Source organism: Echinops telfairi, unplaced genomic scaffold (assembly GCF_000313985.2).
Source record: "Echinops telfairi isolate 266 unplaced genomic scaffold, ASM31398v2 ScPeMD7_3533;HRSCAF=4204_0, whole genome shotgun sequence".
Lineage (NCBI taxonomy): Eukaryota > Metazoa > Chordata > Mammalia > Afrosoricida > Tenrecidae > Echinops > Echinops telfairi.
Window position 1 is genome coordinate 67,617,192 of NW_022107431.1, and position 21,162 is coordinate 67,638,353.

The following is a 21,162-nucleotide window of genomic DNA, read 5'->3' on the forward strand; positions in this document are numbered from 1 at the left end:
GCAACTCTGATGGAGAAAAACTGAGTTTCTTTCTTTCTTTTTAAATAAGTCATTTTATTGGAAGCTCTTACAGCTCTTATAACAACCCAGACATCGATTCTATCCAGCATATTTGTATATATGCTTCCATCATTGTTTTGAAACCCTCATGAACCCTTGATAAATTATAACATTATTATTTTCATATCTTACACTGTACACTGTCTCATTTCTCCCACATTTCTGTTGTTTGTGCCCCTCGGGGTGGAGGGTGTTATATGTCTATCATTGGGATCGGTTTCCCCCTTTTCCCTTCTTCCCCACCAACCTCATGGTATCGCTACACCCATTACTGTTCCTGAGGGTTTATCTGTCCTGGATTCTGTCCAGAGCTCTTATCTGTACCAGTCTACATGCTCCTGTCTAGCCGGATTTGTAAGGTAGAACTGAAGTCATGATTATAGGGGGAGGGGAGCATTAAAGAAGTAGAGCAATGTTGTTGTGTTTCATCAGTGCTATACTGCACCCTGGCTATCTTGTCCCTTCATTGTGACCCTTCTGTGAGGGGATGTCCAATTATCTACAGATGGGGTTTAGGGCTCCACTCTGACCCCCGTCTTTCACATTGATATGATTGTTTGTTTTGTGTCTTCTGATGCCTGATCTTGTCAACACCTGGTGATCACACAGGCTCATGTGCTTCCATGTGGGCTTTGCTGCTTCCCTGCTAGATGGCCACTTGTTTGAATTCAAGCCTTTAAGACCCCAGACGCTATATCTTTTAATAGCTGACTCCATCAGTTTTCTTCACCACATTTTCTCATGCACCCATTTTGACTTCAGCAATTGTGTCGGGAAGAGGAGCATCATAGAACGCCAGCTTATTAGAACAAAGTATTCTTGCATTGAGGGAGGACTTGAGTAGAGGCCCAATGTCCATCTGCTACCTTGATACTTAACAGATAAATATATGTGTGTCCTGTTGTTTTCCCTCGGGATTGTTTATCTTGCCTATCTTAAGACTGAGCTTTCCATACCCATAAAGAGTTACAGTCTCAGCAATCCACAGAGGCACTTTCCACCGTGCTCTATAGGGTCGTGATAAGTCGGAATGGACTCGATGCCAGTGAGCTGGTTTGCATGCACTGCATGTAGATTCCTTGAAGAGTCACAAAACGGTTGAAGATCTAGTTTTCATTCTGTGTAACAATTGTAGCAGTCACTGAATATTTTCAAGGTGCGCAGTTCTCTCTATCTTCCTCATTGTTATTGATTTTCATCGAGTTTGTTTCTTGGATGAGGAAATAAAGTCGTAGAAGGGATAACCCATTTTCTTCAGGACTCTCTTGTCCTAAGGTCTTGGGCTTAGCTCCTGCTTGAGGGAGGACTCAGTGTTGCTCTCTTTGAGGCTGTGAATGCTCCTCTTCTCTGTTCTTACCCTCTGCGGATGCAGAAGAGACCTTCTACACTGGGAGAGCCAGGGGAACCCTATCCATCTTTCTGTGGAGACTTGGAAAACACCAAGACTTGACAGTTACTTGCTTTCTACTTGGCCTCATCTGTCTAGTGAGGTGGGGATCTCAGAATGGCCCGGTGGCATGTGTGTGGGAAAAAGTAAGGGCAGAGGAGAACCATTGCTCAGCAACAAAGGAGCGTAGATGTGCCTTGTTACTCAGGGAAGAAAGGGACAAATGTGTGCAGCTGAACAGGACAGGAGAGACACCATCAGACAAATGAATAAGTGAAGTCAGTGAGCCAGTTAATAGTTCACAAGTGCCATGCTCCGGACGTTAATGCTACCCTTTTGTTTGCTGTGATGGCATCTCCCTGCTGCCTCACGAACGGCCCCAGGTTGGCTGTGGGTTTTTCATCTCTTTCAAGTGGCATTCGCAATATTGAAAGAGAGGAGATACCAGTGCCCATTTGCTTTATTTCTTTATTCTGATGTTTGTCGGTGGTTAAAATTAAAGGAAACAAAACAACACGAACAGCAGAACCATAAAGAACCCGCTATTTAATTTGCAGCCCTGGGGATCAAATGAGAAAAAAAGAGATATCAAAAAATTTTAGTATCAGTGCACTAAATGTATTTTTAGTATCAATGTATTTTTAATATCATGTGTTTTTAGCATCCAATAAAATCCTCATCACGCTTTTGTACCATATCCATAAAACTTTTGTCTTATTCCTAGTCCAGCTCCATAAAAGATTGTTTCTGTGACTGGAGATTTTTTTTTTTCCATCCTCAATCAAAATTAAGTTTAGCTCAGAGAAGTGAAGTTAGCACACAGCCTGGTGAGTGTTTGGGATTAGATTATAATCAATATCTGTGCCGTCAGATCGGCAAAGATTCCTGCAGCAGAACTATCTGGGAGGTGGGTAACGAGTATTGCTGTAGGCAATTATGTTTTTTCTGTATCTCTCCCACCATCTACCCATTTTTGTCTAATGAGGTTGCCCTTGGTTGCTTCAGCTGTGCCATCGTTATTTACTCATGGGTCACAGGCTACAGCAGAGCTTTCAGATTAAGTCAGACTAGAAAGGAAAGCCACTGAAAACCTTACACAGCACAACAAAGCCATTCCTGATACTGTGCTGCAAGATCAGCCTAGGTTGTACCTGCATATGAACTCCAAACAACCAGCAAACCGACAAACAGCAAAACCCACCTCACTGCCATGGAGTTGGCTCTGCACAGAGTGCCTCCCCAGGGCAGGAGAGAGCCGCTCCTGCGGGTTTCTGAGACTGTAATGGTTTCCAGGAGTAGAAAGCCTCCTTTTTTCTCCTCATGAGCACCTGGTGGTTTTGAACCGCTACCTTGAAGCTAGTAGCTCAACGTGTAACTCACTACACCACCTTCTCAAAAGTGCACAATGGCTACAAGAATGGGCTGAAACATTTCTACCGTTATGAAGAGGACACAGGACTACTTGCCACAGTTTGGTCCTACATGAGAATGTTTCGTGGGAAACAACCTGCCAACAGCTAGGAACAATGATCGAGAGCAGGCACACATAGGGGCCGTGCATGTCTCAGAGTAATTGGACGCATCTGGGACCATATACCTCAGCAATACATCTGTAGCTGTGTATGCAAGTCTCCTCTTAATGCGTTCCTATAGCTCTCAGTCCCACTTTGTCTCGTTTTCCTAATTTGCACTCGTATTTCATGCTGTCCAAGGTGGGTGGAGGAGGGGTGGCTCCGGGCGTTTGTCATCTTTCTCTCGCTCCTCCCCTTCCCCAGTTCGTGGGCAGATCTGTTTTCCCCTTTTATGTGCTTTTCCATGTCAGTAGCTATCAGGTCAGCGCTTCCAGAGAAGGTGTGAATGTAACCCTGCCAATTTCACCCGTTTACTAACTGGTCATTCAGGAGGAGCCTTGGCAGGCTCCTTGGCAGGGAAACCTTCCCTGACCCGGAGTGGGTTTCAGAATGGAGTCTCTGCTCAGTGGTGCCAAGTGCGCAGCTGTGTTATGAGAGCCCGCTCTCCTCTTCATTGCTGCCTTAACCCAGGACTGATTACTCTGACCCTGGGCTCCTCCCAGAGATGCCATTCAACGTGGAGTGGACTGGGGGATGGCACCTCTGGCAGGGGCAAACGATAACACAGTGGGCTGCTAGCTAATTGAAAGATTGGGGGCACTAGTCCACCCCAAGGGACCAGGGAAGAAAGACCTGGTCATCCACTTCCACAGATTCAGCCACTGAAACATGGCTGAGCTCAGCTCGACCTTGACACCTGGGGGGTTGCCGTGAGTTGGAAGGGACTGGGCAACCGTTGGGTTGGGTTAGAGATGGGATGCTTCTTCTTGTTGGAGTGGCAGTGGAAGCTGAGGCGGTGCCTTGAAGGGATTTTGCCTTGTTCTAGGAAAGGCAGGGCACCAGGGGAGAGCCAGCACCCAGTGTGTCATCTTCCAGGGCTCTCCTACCTGAGGCCAACCTGAAGTTTTGAGACTTGTTCAATCTGAAGCGAAACTGCCGCTCGGGTCTGGTCTGGCTCCTCTTTCAGAGTGCTACAGTGACACAGTAGGAGTTGTGTCGGTGACAATGTCTCAGTTTCGTTGGTTGGACTTTGATTAAATTAGAGACATAGGCAGCTTCTGAGATAATCCAACCAGTCCAATTACCGACCGGTTTCCCATTCTCTACTTTCTGGTGACATGAAGGTTCCCCCTTGCAAAAATAGAGACAGGGAGACTTGGGGTGAAACATGAGAAGGAATAACTTTAAGCACAATCATCTAATATTTTCTCAACTTCAAAATAAAGATGTCAAATGATTACTTGGGATAGGGTTTCCCAGTGCCTAAGGAGCCATAAATTTGTCCCATTTGTGGAGTTGAAGCCACCGGAGAATATGTCTGGTAGTTTGTAAATTCAACTTTCCTGTGATGATCAGTAATTCATTTATGACTTCTCCCCTTGGGCACGCCGCAGTAGAGAAACGATTACTCAACGGGTGAGATATTTAATATTCTCCCCTCTCAAGTGTCAGTGGCCCAGCATTCTCTGTACCTCCTGTGCCAGGACTTCATCATTTAGTTGAAAGAGGAAGCTCCCCACCTACTACTGAGGGCACAATGGGAGAGCTCCCCATGCCTGGGCCCTTGTCCCTGCATCCGCTGGCGAGAAATATTTCCTCTGAGGGAAAAGGCTTTGAAATAAATGGTGAAGGGACCCAAAGGGTAAGGTTTTCTTTTCATGTTTTTTGGAAACTTTTTTTGTGTGTGTGCTTATTTCAAAGACTTAAGTGTACTTTGGGGGGCCCCTAATCATCATAAGCCCTGGGAATTGACTTCTCTGCAGCTGCGCCCCCTCCCCAAGCAGCCCTGCACGGAGCAAAATAATTGTCTGTTTCTGCAAGCAGCCTCCTGTGCAGATGGAGCCTGATTAGCATGTGTGCTTGCAGCAGTCCACTGCTCTAACCACATTTGGAAATCCAGCCACTGAGAGGAATGTGGGCTTGACATTCATTAACATTCTTGGGCTCCCTGGGAAATACACATAATAGGGTAAAATTGCCATTAAGGAGAGCAACACTTGAGGGAAATATCTACTCAATAAAGACGAAGATTCTTCTCATCAACAGCCGAGGAAAAATCCAGTTGCCATAAAGGGTAAAAGAGACATCCTCTTAATAGGAGTGGAGATGACCTGAGTTCAGCAGGTTTGCGGCTCTAATGAGTCCCATCGTCCTGCACCGGATCGCGATGGGCTTATTGGTATGCAGATGTTTATTGGGCATATTTGGGTCTCAGCAGATCCCAGAAACAGTTTAATGATTTCTGTCTCCAGGGTTGTCTGTATTAACCTTAAGAAAAGGCAAACATGGAAGGAAGCACTCTGAACACTGACATGGAGCCCTTTGGTTTAAACTTTTCCCTGGTGGGTGAGGGGACTGTTCCTGGATATTCTATTTGGTTGGTCTGGGGGCTTCTTAGCAGAACATGAAGATGTAACCTGTGCCATATGCAATTACTGCAGTGGGCCTATGATTCACTTTTATGTCCCTGGGGTAAGCTGCTTTGACTTTTTGGGCTCCAACAGCCCTTTGAATTCAAACGCTGCCCTATCAAAAGTATGGCAGTGTGTGTTCCATGCGCTGAAATGGATAAAAGAGTTGTTATTAACATGTGTGAGCACTACCCCCCAAAAGCAGCACTAAAGGGTGTTGAAACCCATCTAAGGTCCTAGGCATTTTTAAATTCCCTTTGAAGAGACTTGAAATGATAACTGACTTAATTCCTTATTATGGACTTGGTGCAGGTGTACGTTCATGACACAGAACCTTAAAACCCATTTTTATTTTATCCTCACTTGACCAATGAAATGCTCCATTTGTTAATTCTTGCAGCTACTGTCCTTGACGATTGGCAGGGAGGAGCCAGGCTCCTTGCTGAGTCTGTGTCTTGCATAAAATTATTGATGTATTGAATAAGTTATCTAAAGCAGCAGGTTTCCTAATGTCTGGTTGAGCAGTTTTAAATTCCTTCCTGGGATATAACACCAATTTGTGCACATACTACTTTGATTCTTTTATCTTTAAATGGCCTTAATTTGATGTTAGGCATCTGTACTGCATTTCAATTTTGTAGGAAGCAGCACCCTGTGCTCCTTATTAATAACCACAATACCTTGTATTTGCATAGCACTTTGTAATTTGCCATACATGTTCGCATTGATATTTTAGCTTAACCCTCACAATGTGCCTATGTGGTAGGCGTGGTTGGGGGTTCCCCACCCCCATGTATTAAATGAGGAAACTAAGGCTTGGAGAAGAAATGGCTGCCCTGTTCAAGGAATATATTTAGTAAAAAACTAATTTGAACTTGTAACCAGAAGCACTTTCGGTGAAATAGAGCCATTCTCTTTCCTTTTATTACAGCATGAATTTAATACTGCAAATTCCAACATACCTCTTTAAATCTCCAAAGCTGGGTTTGGCCGCAATTAGCAGAATTGTTCATATTTGCTGAAGATGCAGACAACTGAAGGGGCCCAGAGCGTTGTTGTTTTCATCTCAGGCAGTTCATTGCCGAAGGAAGGGTTTGTCCAGTAGCCTTGATCCTCTTCCTACCTAGACTTAGGGAACGTGGTATTCTTGAATGTTTGGACATCATTCTCCTTGCATTTTTATGAGACAAGGGGATAAGTAAAAACACATTCTTACAAAATCACAGGAGCCTTTACTAACAAGAATGTGAAAATGTGAAGCTTTATTTCTGGACATATCTTCCATTTAGGTCCATATACTTCTGAATATGACATTTCCACCACTCCAACCTTTCCCGGAAGAATTCTGGGCTCCTCAAATGACACCATGTCAGAATGACAGTTTCAGCATTCGCCAAGGACTAAGATGGTATTCCTTTTAGTCTTCCAGTTTGGGGAGCAAAAAGAAGTGTGTGAAGGGCAAAGTCAGGGCTGTTGGGTGGATGGGGTGCAGTTCCCCAGTGAAGTTATCAGAGGATAGCGCTTGCTACCCTTAAAGAATGAACAGGCGCATTATCAGGAAGGAACAACAACAACAAAATTTCTCCGTGCAAATTCCTGGCCCTTTTCTCACAATAGAATTTTCAGTTTTCTCAAAACTTCTCCATAGTATCCCCCTGATGATCTCCATCCAGGATGATCTCCATGATCATCCTGAGTCCTCTAAGAAGGTCTATCAAGAGGACTTGTTTTGAATCTCCAAGACCAGTCACCATAACCTCCTGAGCTATCCTCTCCCCCTAGACTTTAACTAGTCTAACAGATCTCTTCAGGAGCCTCGGCCTTGAATAGACCTATTTTTTGAAGGCACCCTCATAAGCCTGTTGTTGCTATGTCCTGTGGTTTTTCCCTGACTCATAGCAACCCTGCACACGACAGAATGAAACGCTACATGGTCCTGTGCCATCCTCACTCTTGGGCTTATGTTTGAGCTCATTGTTTGACAACTCCTGTGTTAATCCATCTTGCGGAGGGTCTTCTGATTCTTCTGCTGCCCTTCTACTTTACCAAGCATTGATGTCCTTTTCCAGGAACCGGGCTCTCCTGATAACACGTCCAATGTATGGGAGACAAAGACTTGCTATCCTTGCCTCTAAGCAGCATTCTGGCTGTACTTCTTCCATGACAGATTTGTTTGTTCTTAGGCAGTCCACCATGCTTTCAATGGTCTTCGCCAGCACCATAATTCAATTATTATTCACGACTGATTACTCTTCAGTCTTCCTTATTCAATGTCCAAATTTTATGTGTATATGAAGCAATTTAAAATGCTCTGGCTTGGGTCAGGCTCACCGTAGTACTCAAAGTAACATCCTTACTTCTCAACATTTTGAAGATATCTTGTGCAGCAGATTTACCCAGTGCAGTGTGTCTTTGATCTCTTGCTGTTTCCATGAGCATTGATTGTGGATCCAAGCAATATGAATCCTAGACAACTTCAATATTTTCTCCATTTATCAAGATGTTACCTATCGGTCCTCTTGGGAGGATTTTTGTTTTCTTTACATGAGTCTAGGAGGAGCCTTGGAAGTGTAGTGGTTAAGCACTGGGCCTTGAGCCACATAGTCAGAAGTCTGGAACCACAAGCAGCTCTGAGGGAGAAAGCTTGGGCTTTGTACTCCCATAAACAGTTACACTCTCAGAAACCCACCAGTGGTAGCGATGAGGCAGCATTGACTCAATGGCAGTGAGTTGGGTTTGGTGTTGTTCATGGGGCAGGACTACACAACAGTCATCTGGTCAAAATATCAATGGTGTGCTGTGAATAAGAGGCCCTGTTATAGAGGACCATTTGGAGCACAAGCTAGTATAAGACCCACACCTCAGGACACCACAGGGCTCCCTCTGAGTCAGCATTGACTTGATGGCAGTGAGTTTGGGGTTTGTGGGGTTTATGTGAGTCTAAGATGAGTGAATGATGGAGAGAACTTGCATGCAGCCATTCAGTGATCACAGAGAAATGTCTAAAGATGTTTGATTTGGAATAACCCTGTGCATGTGGGACCTGGAGCCCTAGGAACAATGCTTTTTTACTTCTTCTAGGTTTCTTTCTCTTCAGGCCCATTGGCATGGCTTGATTCTATAATGAAAGATAGTTGTTTACCATACTATTTTAAATGCTAATTTTACTGGATTCTGCTTTTTTTATCACTCTAGAGACAAAGCATAAAGCATTAAATCATTATTTCAGAAGAGAGTACAAATATTACAAACCCTGGTAATTTGAAAGTCGTGATAGAGCTAGCAGAAGTTAGGAGGTGAGACTAGAAGTGGGGAAGAAATGGTAGAGTAGGACAACATTCCAATGTCTTCATCTAATATAATGAATGGTCAAGAGATATATTTTAAAGTTGATGGAGCAGTTTATAGAGGGTTCGCTCTATTATAGGTAAGGAAAACTGAAAAACAATATCCCCTGCTGTTGAGTTGATTCAGGCTCATAGCCACCCTCTCTACAGGGTGTCTAAGGCTGTCAGCCTTCACTGGGTCAGATGGATTCATCTTTCTCCTGTAGAGAAGCTGTTGAGTTCGAATCAGTAACCTGTAGGTAGCAGTCTAATGTTTATCTGACCATGCCACCACGTACAATAACTAAAAATAATAGCACTAATAAAACCTTGGTGAGGAAGGAAAGGGGAGAAAGTAAAATTGATATAATTTTCTTATCTTTTACAACACTGAGTCAAAAAATCAATGTCTAAGGTTCATGAATTATGAAAGATTTAACATATTTATAACCAGCAGTAGATTCTAAACATAGATTCAGAGTGGAGAATGGTGTTGACAGGCTTACTTTTTCTTCTTTTATCATGATATTCTGTACAGAGAACACTTTCATTTTTATTTTAGTCATGGGAACATCACCGTTGTGTTTTTGCTACAGATTGGTTTCCATATCTGAATAATAGGCACAGTGACTATTAGTGAACTTGTGGTTGGATAAGGCAGGGCAGAATTTAAATGAATATATTAGTGTCCTAGGGCTGCCATAACAAAGCACCCCAAACTGAAAGACTTATAAAAATAGAATTGATTGCCTCATGTTGTGGAGTCTGGGAGTAAACATATCAGAGTATCAGCCATGTTGATACCTTCTGAAAAGCTGTGTGAGAATTGATTGCATATTTCTCATTTTATTTCTGGTCATGTCCAGTGATCCTTGGGATTCATTGGCTTGTATATCAATACAATCTTTTTCTTCATATCCACATGGATGTCTTCTCTCTGTATATGGCTCTGTGCCTCTTTCCCTCTTTCATAAACACACTGCTCATGTTGGATTAGAATCCACCCTACAATGACCTCATGTTAACCGATAACATTTTCCAAGTCCCTATTTCCAAACAAGGTCCACATCTTCAGACATGGAGATGAGGTGAGGTTAGAACTTCAATATATAACTTGGGGAAGGGGTGACAATTCAATCCGTATCAATGGGCAAATGAGTTGTAATTGCTACATTCCATAGATTGCATTGATTGAACCAACAGCCAGACTCAGCAGAATCCTAAGACCATTGGATGGGGGCCTGAGTGGGGCTGTAGCTCAGGTGTTCAGAACCCAGAAGGGTTTCCATGACTAGTAACTGACTTATCAGCAACTGACAACAGCATTAAGTAATTCGATGTTAGATCTGGTTTTGTATTATGAATTTGAGGCTCTCTGCTCCTTTTTGTGTGGCAGGCAGCTGCATCTTCCTGTGCCCCAGCAGTCCCAGCAGCCTCCCTGAGACACGATGGTGAAGATTGGAGTAAATAGATTTGGCTGCATGGGATACCTGGTCACCAGGGCTGCTTTCAACTCTGGTAAAGTGGACATTGTTGTCATCAATGACCCCTTCATTGACCTGACTACATGGTCTATGTGTTCCAACATGATTCCAAACACATCAAGTTCAACGGAAGCATCAAGGCTGAGAATGGGAAGCTTATCATCAATGGGAAGTTCATCTTCCGGGATTGAGACCCTCCAACATCAAGTGGGGTGAGGTTGGTGCCAAATATGTCATTAAATCCACTGGTGTCTTCACCGTAGAGAAGGCTGGGGCTCACTTGAAGGGTGTTGCCAAAAGGGTGATCATCTCTGCCTCTTTTCTGATGCTCCCATGCCTGTGATGGGCAAAGTATGACAACTCCCTCAAGATTGTCAGCAATGCCTCCTACACCACCAACTTCTCGGGCCCCCTGGCCAAGGGCATTCATGGTAACTTTGACATTGTGGAGGGACTCATGACCACAGCCCACACCATCACTGCCACCCAGAAGACTGGGGATGGCCCCTCTGGAAACACTAGTGTGAGAGCCGTGGGGCTGCCGAGAACATCATCCCCACATCTGCTGGTGCTGCCATGGCTGCGGGCTAGGTTACCCCAAGGTTGAAGGGGAAACTCACTGACATGCCCCTCTGTGTCTTCACCCCCAGTGTGTCAGTCCTGGATCTTACTTGCCTTCTGGAGAAAGCTGCCAAGTAAGATGGCATCAAGAAGGTCATGAAGCAGGTGTCTGATGGTCCCCTCAAGGGCATCCTGGGCTACACTGATGACCAGGTTGTCTTCTGTGACTTCAGCAGTGACACCCACTCTTCCCCCTTTGATGCTGGGGCTGGCATTGCCCTCAAGACCACTTTGTCATTTCCCGGTTTGACATTGAATTTGGCTACAGTAACAGAGTGGTGGAACTTATGGTCCACATGGCCTCCAGGGAGTAAGAGCTTCCCTGGGCCGCCAGCCCCAGCAACAGCACTGAAGGAAGGGAGAGGCCCTCCGCAGCTGAGGAGTCTTTGCCCCAACTTGATGCCCCAGCACTCGAAGAATCTCCTTCATCTCGAGTTTCCATCCAGACAGCCTGAAGCAAGGGAAGGGGCTTAGAGAGCCCAACCTTGGCATGTATTGTCAATAAAGTACGAGTTCACTGTACCCAGCCACAAACCAAACCTAAACAAAGCAAAACAAAAAGAATTTGAATTAAAGTGAGAAATTCGAAGCTGAACGAGATGACTGCATGTCTCGCTGGAGACTACTTCTCACGGTCATAGACTGAACTCGGTTCCATTAGACCACCTATTGCGGTTTCATCCAATAATTCTGTTACTGGGCCAGTTTGAAGTCTCAGTTTCCTCTTCGGTAAAAGCTTGGAGTTTAACTCTGGACTCCCTCCTAACGGTGACTCTCTGTATTTCTATAATATCACCGTTTTAATGCTTCTTTATGAGATGCCAACAGTTGAGCAGCTATAAATCTTTTGAATCTGGCATCACAGCCTTGGCCAGGTGATCTAAGATGTGGCTTTAGAATAATATGTTCTCTAGGAAAGATCTTGTGTTACCAAACTGCCATCGATCATGGTTATGTTCTGAACAGTGCTCATCTGACTCAAGAATGCATTAGTTTATTGCTGATAGACTTTTTAATTAAATTACCAAAAGAGTTCCGAGTTTAGGGAATAGGACTCAAGGCCCCTTCTCCGCCATCAAATTTTACAATTTGAATGGCTTGTGGAAAGTGCGTGGTTGTTCTGCATGCTGTCAACTTCCCATAAGCTGGGAAAGAGCATAGACTTTGTGCAGCGCAGGTCAAGGCTGCCTTGTGCCCAACAAAGCAACGCTGCTCTACCTCACATTGGAATCAACCAACGTTTACTCCGTCCTTTTAGCTTGTCATATTCTCATGGTTCTAATTATGAAATAAGACTTTTAGTAATAAGTTTCATGTGCCAGAAGGTGATAAGATGAGATGAAAGATCATGCCCATTTTTCTTGACTTCTAAGTAATGTCTTGACTTCCCAGTCATCGTGAGCAAGGTGTGGGACCAGGCAGGTTTCTTTCTTTGCACCTAGGCTTGCCCTGAGTTGGAAGGGACTGAACAGCATCTGACAACAGCATTAAATAAGCAGGTATTGGGGCTGATTCTGTATTAAGAAGTTGCATTAAGGGGAGAAACACAAAGCTGTCTGAGAAGGCTGCTGTGTCTACCTGGAGACTTCTGAGGCTTCATTAGGCTGGCGGAGTTGCTTTCAGGAGTGACTGGGGAGGACATTGTTAGCCAGAGTAGCTTTAAAAGAGTGGGCTGCTTAATTTTCTCACTGTCACTCAGGTAGCTGAAAACTGTGCTCATCATTGGGTGACATTGGTTCCATTCTAGCACTTCTGGTTGAATGGACATTGACATGTACATCATTTACCTCCTCTCCTTCTTGTTTGCTTCCTCCCCACCAACCCCCCTCTATACTTAGCTTCTCCAGGGAGCCAGTTACCCATAGCTCTTCAGGCTGACATGTCAGTATGGGAGGCTGGGTGGAGACTGATACCTCCCGGTGGCATAAGTCTGAGGAAGACAGATGCTGAATGAGGCAGGGAAAGATGGCTTTGAGGGACTGAGTGTAGATTAAGGTAAGGAAGAAGGATGTGAACCAGTGTAGATAACTGTGCCAAGTCATTTACATACGTCCATCTTTTCAGTAACACTTTAGGGGAGATATTAAAAGTGATGAACCTAGATCCCAAAGGTTAAGTAATTGCCTAAGGTCATTCAGTAAGAATTAGAGCCAATATTTGAGCACAGTTCTGGCTAAATGAAGAGCCCTTACTCAATTCTACTCGATCATGCTGCCTCCTATGTTTAAAAGGCAAGTAGGATATTTGAGGATTGTGAAAATCTCTTCTCTGCTGCTTTGCAGACTGCAAATATTAGCTAGTGTTTTATTTTATTAAAGGCACTTGATTTCACACATGTTTACCTAACCTCTTGCACAAGTTTCAGCAATAAGCCTCTGTTTACAAGCAAGAAATTGGACTCCCTTGTAGGGTCCCAGTGAATGGGAAATGGGGTGGGTAGCGACAACTTCAATTCCCTTCTACTCCATTCCAAAGCTTATCTTAACAGCGCAAGGGATACTTACTTCTCTGGAGACTCAGGATGCTTTGTTCTTTTAACTTTTATGGATGATATGAAAATGTCCCATTAAAAGCAAATTCTTCATTGTAAACAGTTGAACGCTATGGTATTTAATTCCTGCTGGATAAATGTAGGGTCTTGAAACAAAATTCCACACATAAACGTTCTCCAGGCCTATGGCATTTCTATTTGATTGTCAATTGGATTAATTTTCATTTATCTTAAGCTCTTGCCTCTCATTCCTTTTTGTTTTGAGATACTTAAGCAAATGTTGACAGTTATGGTTGGCTTAATAAGTGGCCTCAGTTATGTAAATGATTTCTGTCAGTTATGTTATTGCCAGTTGAACACAGTCTCAAGTTCTCAGGCATATTTTTAGGGCTCCCTAGTAAAGCCTTCCAGTTACCTTTTAACATTCTTTTGCTTCTTCGGGCATCAAGTTGACCTTTTCTCTGAGCTCCCTTTAGCTCTACACTTCCTTTCTGAGGCTACTGTTGGCTTGACATGAAAAATGAACTTATACAACGATAGACCCAGTGGCCTTTTCTCAGTCCTCATTCTTCTTGGCCGCTCTGCTGCAATTGACAGCGCTGCCTCCTCTCTTTCTTCAAAAGTCCTTGTTTGGCTTCGGCGACACTCTGCTCTCCCTGTGTTCTTTCCTCTCTAGCTATTCTTTTTGCTTTTTGTCCTCTCTACAATCTCTGCTACGGGCCAGTGCTGTCCAATTTATTGTTTCACATCGTGACACTCATTGGAGATGATAATAATTGTGTGGTACATATGAGGCTCCCAGTTGAAGCTCCTCAAGGCTGATGGCGACAGAGGCGGATGCTGAGAATATCAATCTCTTGGCACAGCTATCATCCAAGTGGGCACATCCATGCGTCTCTGCATACCCACAAGGAGTTTCGTTATATGCATCTCAGCAATCTCTGTTATTCACCACCAGATCATGGGACATATAGGGTAAGGGATCCAAGGTACATACAGCAAATACTGTGGGAAAATCTACATTTCAGTTGATAAAATAATAGACATACATGTAGGAAGATGTTCCAGAAAGTTGAAATCAAGAAGATTTCAACAACTGTCAGCAGGAGCAATGATTCAAATACCAGGAGTTGTAGCAGGGACCCAAGAACAGCTGTGACAGGTGTCAGATATGAGAAACAGAGATTAGTAACCACATTCTCACGTGAGCTTGGCTGGGTCCAGGAAGATACCAAGACATGTCTGAGCACGAGGAATCAGAGCACAGGTCACTGCTGATTGAGATTCAGCCCCAGGTATCTGCGAGACCTCTCTGGGTTTTGGACGGAACAGGGGCATGCTGATGACAGATAGGCAGTGAAAAGTTTGTAGTCAAGTTTCATTTGGGTAAATCAGATTTTCAGTGTCTGGCTATGGAAGGCTGGAAAGCTCTGTTATCACCATGATCCCTCCTAAGTACATCATTCCCCCATAACTCTCAGGTGATGCTTTCCTATCCTGACTTCTTACCCAGTTTGATTACAAGAAAATCAACATTTCTAAGCAAAGCTCTTGACATCTCAAACTTACACCTCTCATATCTGAACACTGGCTTCATGTCTTATTTTCTGGTTTCTTTATTAACATCAAAATTGGATATTTACTATTTAGATCTCTTTATTTGTTGTTATTGCAGAAACAATCATTTAAGGTGGCTTTTACAGTCAAACACTCTGACTCCCACCAAAGGACCATTTCCTGAATGGGTTGAGCAAGGAGGTGGTGGGAAATTGGTGATATGATTCACCTTGAGGAACTTTGAACAGGATTCCCTGGAGGGGCATCTTGCTGCAGAAGGAGGGATATCATTTCTAGAAAGAGCCAGAAGAAGAGCACGCCCTCTTGATTTGAAATCTCTGATGGTGGGGGGGTGGGGGGGGAAGGGGGGGTGCCTCCTGGATCCAGAAGACAGCTATAATATCAGAGGGGAAATAGCAAAACTAGGAGCCAGAGCATGGAACAGAGTGGTGGACTTCCCAACCCAAAGAACAAGTAAAACTGCATGCTTTTGTGAAGGAGGCTGGGTGCCTCTGGGCACCTAATTGGGGAAGCTGGGTTTGCTGATCATAGAAGTAAAGCTGAGTGCTTTCGATCTAAGTCTTACTGGGCTGAGGTGACTCTTGGCACTTAATTCTGGGAGCTGGGTTTGCAGACCCGTGGAACTTGAGGTCAATGCCTTCAAGTGAGACTTACAGCAGAGTGGTGTGCCCCTTTGGGCATTGATTATCAGACGCGAAAGAACTTTGTCACATGTCCTGATATACAAGTACTTGAGCAGTTCACTGAATCACAACTTGTTAGCTTCCTTAATAAAACCTTGGATTATGAATTTTGTCTGTGAGTTCTGTGTAGCCATGGTAATGCATATTAGAACCCAGGGAGGTAAAATAAAAAACATTAAGACAACTCTGTTACTCACAATCATTTGTTTCGCTTCTGAAAGGTCACTTGTATTCATATCCATCTCTCTCTAATTTAGACCATCATTCTTTATAACTAAATCACTTCACACCGGTCTCCTCCATAGTCTTTCTCTGAAGTATGTTGTATTCTATTTCCTGACTAATTTTCCATAAAATCAACTTTCATTATCTCACTCATCTGATCAAAAGCAGATTCAGGGATTGCTCATGGACCCCTCAGACATTGACAAGGAAAATAAGCAGTCTTTGTTTTCGAAGGCCCCCTGGTGGTGCCGTGGCATATATATCAAGTGGCAAAGTCACCAGTATTTCTGAGGGAGAAAAGTGAGATGCCTGCTCTCCTAAAGATGTCTATTTCACAAACCCACAGGGTCATTTCTACGCTGCCCTGTGGGGCATCTTTGAATTGGGATAAATTCTGTGCTTCTGTGCTATCAGACTTCCCTTAGTGGGTCACTGACAGGCTGAAGAGAAGTCAAGGAATATGATGAGACACCCAAATAGAGGGATACAAGGTAAAGTTTTGACCTTGATTTGCTATCTTGGGAGATGAAAGAAGGGAGGTCTCAAGCAAAGAGATGTGGTTGCGGCTGTTGTTAGATAACTTGAGTTGGTCTGACTCATAGTGACCTGATGTACAAAGAAACAAGGACACTGCATTGGTCCTGCCCCGTCCTCACGCTTGTTATCTTCAAGCCCATCATTGGAGCCACTGTGTCGGCGGGTCTTAAAAGTCTTCCTCTTTTTCCATGACTCCTATTTTACCAAGCATGGCGTCCTTTTCCAGGGACGAGTCTCTTCTGAAAAACATTCCCAAAATAAATGAGACTCAAGTCTCACCATCCTGGCTTCTAGGGAGCATTTTAGCTGTACTGATGTTAGTGAGAACACCGAAGTTACCATGAACTTCTAGAAGAACAAACACATCGCTTCTTCTCTGCTCATCTTTATTCATTATCCAGTTTTCATATGCATATGTAAGATTGGAAATATCGTGGCTTCGTATTTCCACATGTATCTTGGTCCTCAAAAAAAGTGATAGTTTTCTTCTTTAGCCTATTAAAGAAGTCTTGTGTTTGATTTCTGAACTGGTGCTTCCATGAGCGCTGACTGTGGTTCTAAATAAAGTAAACTCTGGGACCATGTCCTCTGTCTCTTCTCTCTTAATGACAGTGTTTGCAGTCCACTTGTGAGGATTTTCGTTTTCTCTCCACTGAGTTGCAAGTGATACTGAAGGCTGTAGTCTTTGATCTTCATAGGTAAAAAAGTGTTTCAAGCCCCTTTTGCTTTCAGCAATCCAGGTGATCCATCTGTATATTGAGAGTTGCCGATACCCCTTCCAGATCCCATGCTCTTCTTTTTACAGTCCAGGTGGGGGGAAAGGAAGTGGTGTTAACAAACCCAGGGACAAGGGAAAAATCGGTGGTGAGGAGGGTGTAAGAGGCCTGGTAGGGTAATGTAACCTAGAGGAATTACTGAAACCCAAATGGAGGTTGAGCATGATAGTCAGACAAGAGGAAAGTAAAAGGAAATAGAGGAAAAAAACTGGGAGGCAGAAGGAATTTATAGAGGTCTAAATAAAGGCATGTACATATGCAAATATATTTATATATGAGGATGGGGAAATAGGTCTATGTGCATATATTTATAGGTTTAGGAGTAAGGTAGCAGATGGACATTGGCCCTACACTCAAATACTCCCTCAATGCAAGAATATTTTGTTCTATTAAACTGGAATTCCATGTGCTCACCTTCCCGCCACAATCGCTGAAGACAAAGTGTGTGCATAAGCAAATGGGGTGAAGAAAGTTGATGGAGCCTGGCTATCAAAAGGTATAGTTTCTATGGTCTTAAAGACTTGAAGGTAGACAAGCGGCCATCTAATTCAGAAGCAACAAAGCTCACATGGAAGAAACACACCAGCCTGTGTGATCACATGGTGTCGAAGGGATCAGGTATAAGACATCAAAGAAAAAAAAATCAAATCATTGTGAATGAGGGGGAGTGCAGATTGGGGAACCAAGATCCATCTATAGGCAACTGGACATCCCCTTACAGAAGGGTCGCAGGAAGGAATGAGCCAGTCAGGATGCAGTGTAGCAATGATGAAACATACAACTCCCCTCTAGTTCCTAAATGCTTCCTCCCACCACCCACTATCATGATCCCAATTCTACTTTAAAAATCTGGCTAGACCAGAAGATGTACACTGGTAGGATCTGGGAACACAGGAAATCCAGGACAGGTGATCCCTTCAGGACCAGTGCTGACAGTGGCGATACCGGGAGGGTGGAGGGAAGGTGGGGTAGAAAGGGGGAACCGATTACAATGATCTACATTTAACCTCCGTGGGGGATGGGCAAAAGAAAAGTGGGTGAAGGGAGACATCAGATATGTAAGATATGACAAAATAATAATAATTTATAAATTATCAAGGGTTCATGAGAGAGGTGGCTGCCGGGGAGGACAGGGGGAAAAGTGAGCAGCTGATACCAAGGGCTCAAGTAGAAAGCAAATGTTTTGAGAATGATGATGGCAACAAATATACAAATGTGCTTGACACAATGGATGGATGTATGGATTGTGATAAGAATTGTAGAAGCCCCAAATAAAATGATTTTAAAAAATGAGTTGTACAAACCCCCAATAAATGATTTTTTTTAAAGAAAGAAAAAAGGTGTCCAAGCATCACCAACATTAATGTTAGTAAGTTTTCTTCATCTTTGTATCCATTGCTATCAGCTCCCCATTTTCTCCCAACCTCTTCTGTTAAAACCCTAAGACACTATTAATCTAGTTACTGTCTCTGTTGATTTACCTACCCTGAATCTCATGAAAGGAGCTCTGGTGGTGTAGTAGTTGTGCATTGGGCTGCTAACTGCAAGGTCATCAGTATGAAACCACCAGCCACTTTGCAGGAGAAAGATGAGGCTGTTTACTCCCAGAAAGAGTTACAGTCTTGGAAACCCACAGGAGCAGTTCTACCCTGTCCTATAAGGTCACTGTGTCAGAATTAACTCGGTGGCAATGAGTTTGATTTCACAAAAAGAAAATCATACATAAAAAAATCCCCCACAGCAAAAGAAAACACAAATTCCTCAATTCAAAAGACAGCAGAAACTAATAAAAATGAGAACAAGTTAAAAATGTGCCACCAGGGAAAATAAATGGTAAGACATTGAGTTTTAACCTATGTCTTCTGTAATTTACATCCCAATGCACTCGGTTGAGAACGCGACTCTTCACATACGTGGTCAATGGACTGAGGACACCTGATGGTGGCTTAATTCTCGTGGGGGCTCTGCAAATGGATTTGGGGATATCGCTGTGAGCCATCGTCTTCTGCAAATTGGGTGCTCAGAATTTAAGCTCTAATACAATTCCAGCCTCTGATTTTGGATCTTATTATTTATAATCTTTGGATCCCATGTGCTGGTGTGCTCCTTCCATGTGAATTTATCTGACATCTCTCCTAAATAGTTACTTGTTTTAAGAGTACCCTTTAAGATCCCAGACACTATTCCTTCAAATAGCCAGGAACATCTGATTTCTTCACCACCCTTTGCTATAGCACCCATATCTTCAATGATCATTTCATGAGAGCAAGTATAGAGCAGGTCCACACCATAAGAACCAATGGTTCTAAGATTAGGGCTTATGATTGTGTGAACTCCAAATCCATGCCTGCCTATATATATCCACTTTAGGGCAGCATTATCAGTTTCTAGAAAAATAATATATACAACCTCCATGGAACATTTGATATTTCTAATAATAAAGTCATTAATGAAAAAAATGGTATAGAATTTAAAATACTATTGAGAAAGAGAAAATGCACATGCATAGGGAAGCTTTTTAGACGTGGAATGATCACCTATACAGATTAAAAATGTAAGCAGCTAAACACCATTTAAGTAAACAATGAGGGTTAAACACAAGGCAAAATTCCAATAACTCTCATCGCTGCATGTGTTTTATGAGATGGAGGACGACTTTGTGGATTGGTGTTGGACATATGGGTTAATGGGTTGATGTTGGACTTATGGGTTTGGGCAGCACTGGGTTGGGATGTTTTCTTGATGCGCACTTAACCTCTATATAAAACTCTCTCTTAGACTTGAGTTTCTGTGGATTTGTTTCTATAAAGTCCCCAGACTAATACACATAAAAAACAAAGAGAGTCTTCCATTTTCTCATGCTTTTTGCATCAATATTATGCCCATTTCTATCAAAAGATATAGCATCTGGGGTTTTAAAGGCTTGAGATAAACAAATGGCAATCTAGCTGAGGAGCAACAAAGCCCACATGGAAGAAACACATTAGCCTGTGTGATCATCAGGTGTTGATGGGATCAGGTGTTAGACATCTACCCAGAACAAATCATACCCAATGTGAATGGGGGAGGGGTTTCAGCATGGAGTGGAGGCTCAAAGCCCATATGTAGACAAGTGGATATTCCCTCACAGAAGCATCAAAGGGAAGAGATAAGCCAGTCAGGGTACAGTATAGCATCGATGAAACAGAACTTTCCTCTATTTCTTTAACGCTTCCTTCCCCTCACTATCATGACCTCAATTCTACCTTACAAATTGGATTGGACCAGAACATGCACACTGCTACAGATAAGAGCCCGCAACACAGGGGATCCAGGATAGATAAACCCCTCAGGGCCAACAATGAGACCAGAGATACCAGGAGGATTAGGGGAAGGTGTGGGGAGAAAGGGGAAATCAATCACAAGGATTAATATATAACCCCCTCCCAGGGGAACGAACAACAGAAAAGTGGGTGAAGGGTGACAGAGGATGATTTTAGATATGAAAATAATAATCTACAACTTATCAAGGGTTCATAAGGGAGGGTGAGGGAGGGAGGGGGAAAATGAGGAGCTGATATCAAGGGTTTAAGTAGAAAGAAAATGCTTTGAAAATGATAATGGCAGCACATGTGCAAATGTGCTTGGCACAATCGATGAATGTATGGATTGTGATAAGAGATGTAAGAGCCTCCAATAAAAGTATTTAATAAAAAAAAATGTGCGCATTGAATCCTTTAATATTGCAACCCAAAGCTGGTGTTATTCCAGCTGAGCACGGGCTCCCTTCTGTTCTAGCTCCAGCTGTTTGCACATCTCGTCATAACGCTCTGCTTCGTCTTCACGAGGTGCCTGTGGACATTTCTATTTAGTTCTTTCACTTCATCACTCCTTCAGTTCACTTTAGTAATTCCAAGTGTAAGTAGCAGGGTCACTTCTGGCATCCACTTTTATTTTTTCTTCCTCTCCTTTTAATGAACTTTTTCTTTCTTCCTGTGTGTATGTAGGAATGATGCTCTTAATATCATCCTAC